Below are 6,683 nucleotides of genomic sequence, written 5' to 3'. Positions count from 1 at the left end.
AACGATTTGATTATTATGTCTACGAAGGCATACCTACTCTAACCCCTTCTGGTTTTTGAACCTGTGACCTCTTAGGAGGAAACACATGCTCTTAACCATTAGGCCTATTCATGCTCTAAGAAAGTGGATTTGATTAGCTAAAGATAGTAATCTATAAACTCACAATTATAACTCACGATCACAATATATAACACACATGTAACACACCTGTAAGATTACAAATTATGATAATATGTTTGAGAATACAAGCATAACTATTTCATTTTATGCATCTCCAATGGGAATGTAATTATGAACTAGAACATTCATGCATGTTTTTTTTCCATTAAGACATTAATGCAAGTTAGTAAATTAGAGGCAACAAAATTGTTGGATAAAGGACTTTGGTTAACTATTATGTAGTCAAAGAAATTATTTTTGGTTAAATCATGATCATTCATTATTTAAAATATAATCTTTAACTATATATAGATTCAACACTTAAAAGAATCCTTAAAACTTTTTAACTAAAAATTTAAAACCTTTTAACTAAAAATTCACAATCATTTTTGGTTAAATCATGATCATTGATTATTTAAAATATAATCTTTAACTATATATAGATTCAAAAATTAAAAAAATCCTTAAAACCTTTTAATTAAAAATTTAAAACCTTTTAACTAAAAGTTTACAATTGAAATTTGCGATTTTAACAAATTCCTACCAACATATAAATAATTTCAACCAACAAAATATACTTAAAAAACTCTAAACCATATAACACTAACACAACACATGAGATAACATGGATACAAGTTGCCGCAGTGATGTGACCAGCAGTGTGTACTATGTCACTTGGAAGTTAGAAACTTATAAACCATAAACCCAAATAAATTTATGAAGGTTTAACTACTCCAAAGAAATATATGCGGGTCGAGTGGAGGTAAGTGCAATGAAGAAATTTTGACTAAATCCAATTAAATAAATATAAATTTACATTGAAGTAGTTTTAAAGATTAATTTATTGTACTTAAATTTAAATTTAAATTTAGGTTTTTTAAACTAGTTTTTGATAATATGATTTACTATTATTCTAGATAATTGTGAAAAATTCACTTGTAAAATTTGATATTTTAATAAATCTTACTAAATTCTAAACAAAATAAATCTGAAAAAAAAAAATACTTTTCAGAAAATCACACTTAACAACTCAACTTAGAAAAAAATTAATATCATACCATAATGATTATTATAAATACTGGGCACACAGATGCCCAATCTATTGAATTTGGGCACATGGATGCCCAAATCTGTCGAATTTGAGGTAATAGGGCTCCGGTCCAATGATATCATCTGGAGAGGGAACATTGTCACTGGCGTGGCAAATGTTCCCTCTCCAGATGATATCATAGAGTGCTATATAGTCTTCGAGTACTAAACAATCTGAAAACAAGAGATTGGACTAGTAACAGTTCAGTGGATTGTGGAAAAGATGACAGAAGTTGAAAAGAAAATTAAAGTGGAAGAGGAGAAAGCGGTAGTGAGTATGAAGGAGTCCATTGAACAAGTTAAAAAGATTGCCACTACACTATTGGTGGATGTGGAAGAACCACTGGTAATTAAGGAGCAATGGGTGGTGAAAGTTCAAAAGATGCTTCATGATAACAGTTATGAGGTTGTTCTTCCCCATGTGGCCACAATGCTTAAGAATGTCAATCTTGAGGCATACATTTAGCTATTTATATCACTGGGGTGATTCTGAGAATCGCGAGGTGGCAGGGCGATTCTTAGAATCACCACATGTGCCCACTCTTGCATGCAATCCAGCAAACGTGTCTTCTTTGTTACCGCATCGTTATCTTCCTTCCAACAGATCCTGTCGCAGTTCCTTTGGATCCTTATATTAGCTTGCCCGATATTCTTTATCGTATTTTTATGGTGGATTGTGAAACCTAGACCAGTCAAGGTTCCAATTAGAGGTCTCCATGTTTTCATTAGTGGAGGCTCAATCAGAATTAGACTATCTTTGGCACACATGGTGGCACAAGAAGGTGCCTGAGTTTCGATATTGGCATGTAATGTTAGCAGGCTAGAGGCAGCTAAAGAATCTGTAGAGAGTTCTACTGGGCAAGAGATCAGGATTTTCAGTGCAGATGTGCGGAATTTCGAAGAGGTTGAGAAAGTTATGAATGAAGCAGGGTGTGTTGATGTATTGATTTGCAATCACGAAGTTTTTATTACTCAAGAGTTTGAGCTACAGTCTATGGATACCATGCGGTCTATGGTGGATATCAATTTGATGGGTATCATTCATTTGATCAAATCTACACTCCCTTACATGAAAAGGAGCAGAAGCGAAGCGCCTGCTTCCATTGCTTTGATGTCATCCCAGGCTAGCCATGTACTTACAACTTTGATTTTAATTTTCACCCTGCTTTGCTAAATGTTTTATTCCACCAAGAACCATCGTCAGTGAAACTTCCTAAATTTATTTGGCCAAAAAACATGAAAACTTTTTAGGTTTTTAATTCTCAGGTGGATTGCAGATTTTTAAAATATTCTAGAATCTAATTGCTTAACCAGATTCTAGATTCCTAAAATATTAGAGTCTAATTGTTTGACCTAGCCATGTGTGTCTGATTTTGAAATATTACCTCAAACATAAGTAGAAACAAAGAGCCTTATTTATTTTATTAAAAGATGACGAATTTTCAGCCGAACGCAGCATGTTGAATGGGTTTCAGAATCTAACCCTAGTTCTAAAATTTGATTAGTGAACTATCTGATCAGATTATTTACATACATTTTGAAGCAACCACCGCAGAATTGGTGTAGAATCCCACAATTTGGTTGACCATGGGAAAGAATATGCTTCCAGCTGATTCCACAATTCCAATAATTGTAGCCATGACGATCCTCCAATGGAACTTCAATTTCTGCACAACAAAATCCCCAAATCAAAACCTAAAATCCAGATTGAAAATGAAGCAGATTAGGACATGGATTTATGATTCGTGAATTGCTCACATGACGTACTTTTCCGATTCCGAGTGGGGAGACCCAAGAACTTCGAAACAGACACAGACTGAAAAAGGCTGAACAAATTATCCACAGCTTCAAATCATTTTGTTCTTGTTTTATGAAGGCTAGTCTGCGTTTTAAATTTGGATTGATTTCTTCCACCGATAACAGCTTTTTCCATTTTAAATTACAATAATCAAATAGTCTGCTTGGTCGATAAAAAATATCAGATCTAGATATATTCTAGAATCTGTAGATTCTAGACTCTCTATGAAGAGGCATATAGAAATGGAGGAATATATGCATTTCTTTGTAATGAAACTCTGAAATGACTCTAAACGGAAGAAATTATTGTCCTTGCTGCAAATATCTAGCATAGATGCATGTAGGCACTCGTTGGTTCCACTTCACCTTTCAATTAAATCTCTCTTTTAATAAAATAAATAAGGCTCTGAAAAAAGAAGACACATTTGCTAGATTGCATGTAGGCATGGGCACATGGGGAGATTCTAAGAATCGCCCCGCCACCTTGTGATTCTCAGAATCGCCTGAGTGATATAAACGTAGAATGTATGCCTCAGGACTGAAATTCTTGAGCGTTGTGGCTACACGGGGAAGAGCAACCTCATAATTGTTATCATGAAGCATATTTTGAACTTGCACCACCAATTCCTCCTTAATCACCAGTAGTTCTTCCACATCTACCAACAGTGTAGTGTCAATCTTTTTAACTTGTTCAACGCACTCCTTCATACTCAATACCACTTCCTCCTCTTCCACTTTAATTTTCTTTTCAACTTCTACCATTGTTTCCGCAATCTACTACACTCATACTAGTCCACTCTCTTGTTTTCAGATTGTTTAGTACTCAAAGACTATATATAGCACTACGATATCATCTGGAGAGGGAACATTTGTCATTGGCGTGGGCACATGGGGTGATTCTAAGAATCGTGGGGCGATTTTGAGAATCGCCCTGCCACCCCACGATTCTTAGAATCACCCCATGTGCCCACGCCAGTGACAAATGTTCCCTCTCCAGATGATATCGTTGGACCGGAGCCCTATTACTTCAAATTCGACATGTTTGGGCGTCTGTGTGCCCAAATTCGACAGATTGGGCATCCGTTTGCCTAGTAGTTATAATAATCATTATGTTGCGATATTAATTTTTTTCTGAGTTGAGTTGTTAAGTGTGATTTTCTGAAAAGTATTTTTTTTTCGGATTTAATTTGTTTATAATCTAGTAAGATTTATTAAAATATCAAATTTTACAAGTGAAATTTTCACAATTATCTAGAATAATAGTAAACCATATTATCAAAAACTAGTTTAAACAACCTAAATTTAAATTTAAATTTAAGTACAATAAATCACTCTTTAAAATTACTTCAATGTAAATTTATATTTATTTAATTGGATTTAGTCAAAATTTCTTCATTGCACTTACCTACACTTGATCCACATATATTTCTTTGGAGTAGTTAAACCTTCATAAATTTATTTGGGTTTATGGTTTATAAGTTTGTAACTTCCAAGTGACAGTTACATAGTACACACCATTGGTCACATCACTGCAGCAACTTGTATCCATGTTATCTCATGTGTTGTGTTAGTGTTATATGGTTTAGAGTTTTTTAAGTATATTTTGTTGGTTGAATTTATTTATAAGTTGGTAGGAATTTGTTAAAATCACAAATTTCAATTGTGAATTTTTAGTTAAAAGGTTTTAAATTTTTAGTTAAAAAGTTTTAAGGATTTTTTTAAGTGTTGAATCTATATATATTTAAAGATTATATTTTAAATAATGAATGACCATGATTTAACCAAAAATGATTTCTTTGACTACATAATAGTTAACCAAAGTCATTTATCCAACTTTTTTGTTGCCGCCAATTTACTAACTTGCATGAACGTCTTAATGGAAAAAAAACATGCATGAATGTTCTAGTTCATAATTACATTCCCATTGGAGATGCAAAAAAGGAAATAGTTATGCTTGTATTCTCAAACATATTATCATAATTTGTAATCTTACAGGTGTGTTACATGTGTGTTATATATTGTGATCATGAGTTATAATTGTGAGTTTCTAGATTACTATCTTTAGCCAAATCCACATTCTTAGAGCATGAATAGGCCTAATGGTTAAGAGCATGTGTTTCCTCCTAAGGGTCACAGGTTCAAAAACCAGAAGGGGTTAGAGTAGGTATGCCTTCGTAGACATAATAATCAAATTGTTGCGTGGAGGTGGGTCTTTTGTCCCACAAACAAGGGGGTCTCATACACCAATTTGGTGTCTGGCTTGGCTATGACGATAGAGATTCTAAAAAGGTTGTTATCAGAAGTAACATTGTTGAGATGGGAGTCTAGTGAAACCCGTTGTAGATCTAGAAGAATTTTGAAATCTGAAATGGTGGGCATGCATGTGGACTCAGATGGGGCACTAGTTGATGAAAGAGAAGAATATGGAACATCTTCATCTGCATCCAGTCATTCATTTGAAGATGTGAATTCTTATGGTGTAAGAAAATATGAGTGATTTTGAATAGTTTTCTAAGACAATTTATATAAGTGATGTTTGCATCGTATCTTGAAATAAAATTTTTGATTTCCATATGGTGTTAAATCAGAAGTTATGAGTCATTTTTATGTTGTTTGATTATACATCTTAATTATGATAATTTTTATTGTTTAGAATATCTACAATGCAACATTAAATTAGAGATATAATGTATGTTTCATTCAATATACAAATAATGACATTTTGATTCATTTAATCATGTAATTTGTTCATAATGACATGGTTTTTTAATTCTATCGTTGAAAAAATTCCAATTTCTTTTGTATATAGCATGTTATGGTTGAAAACATGTTGAATTTATACTTAGGAAAGCAAAATGTTATTCTACCAAAAACATTAGCGTGTTTTTTTCCTCATAAACAACTATTTTTTTGCACATAAAAATTCGGTTTTACTAGCATTTTTTTAAAATGTTGAAAATTGACCCTAAAAAAAAATCATCATTCTAGTATCCAAACTTTTTCGTTTTCAAGGATTTTTTTGCATGAAAATTTTGTTTTCATTGCCATTTTTAAAACATGTTCAAAATTGACCCTAAAAAAAAAACCATCATTCCAGTATACACACTTTTCGTTTTTAGCACTATTTTTGATGTTTTTTCAGGGTTTTTTGGTGAGAGTTCTCGTTTTGAGTTTATAGTTCCCATTTCAAAGTTTACATTGTTTTATGATGAATGATATGAAACATTGTAACCTCTCTTTAATCAATCATTCAATGACAATGTAATAAGAAGAATAATCTAAAATGGTTTTCCTCATAGTGGGTTTTGCCTAGTCTCTGACCAATCCTAGTGTCTCTATGTGTGAATGGTTTTATTCTATTATTACTTTATGTTCTGTTGCATTAATGATGATGTTGTTATTTATATATAATTTAATTTTCCTAATGAATAATGTTGTAAATTTGAATAATGATATGATCATATGGGGTGAATTTAATATGTTAATGATGAAATGCAATTATCAAAGCAAAGAACAATATATCCCTTAAGAAAAATTAAAAGTGAGAGTGACGTAGTAGTGGTTTAAACTTGTTGGCATTATGAGACAAGTGTTTTCCTTGATGGCAAATCACACAGATGAAAAATTAGAGTGTAGCA

The 6,683-nt window shown here is 32.4% G+C and overlaps 1 pseudogene; it reads left to right on the top strand.

The window, feature by feature from the left end:
* The first annotated feature begins 1,795 nt into the window (after window positions 1–1,795).
* On the top strand, window positions 1,796–2,422 carry LOC149144994 (3-dehydrosphinganine reductase TSC10A pseudogene; annotated as a pseudogene).
* Window positions 2,423–6,683: the final 4,261 nt, after the last annotated feature.

Source organism: Pinus tabuliformis, chromosome X, assembly GCF_031772625.1.
Source record: "Pinus tabuliformis cultivar Carrire ecotype Pingquan chromosome X, CPIR1, whole genome shotgun sequence".
In the NCBI taxonomy this organism is placed as follows: Eukaryota; Viridiplantae; Streptophyta; class Pinopsida; order Pinales; family Pinaceae; genus Pinus; species Pinus tabuliformis.
This window is presented reverse-complemented; position numbering and strand designations above follow the sequence as displayed.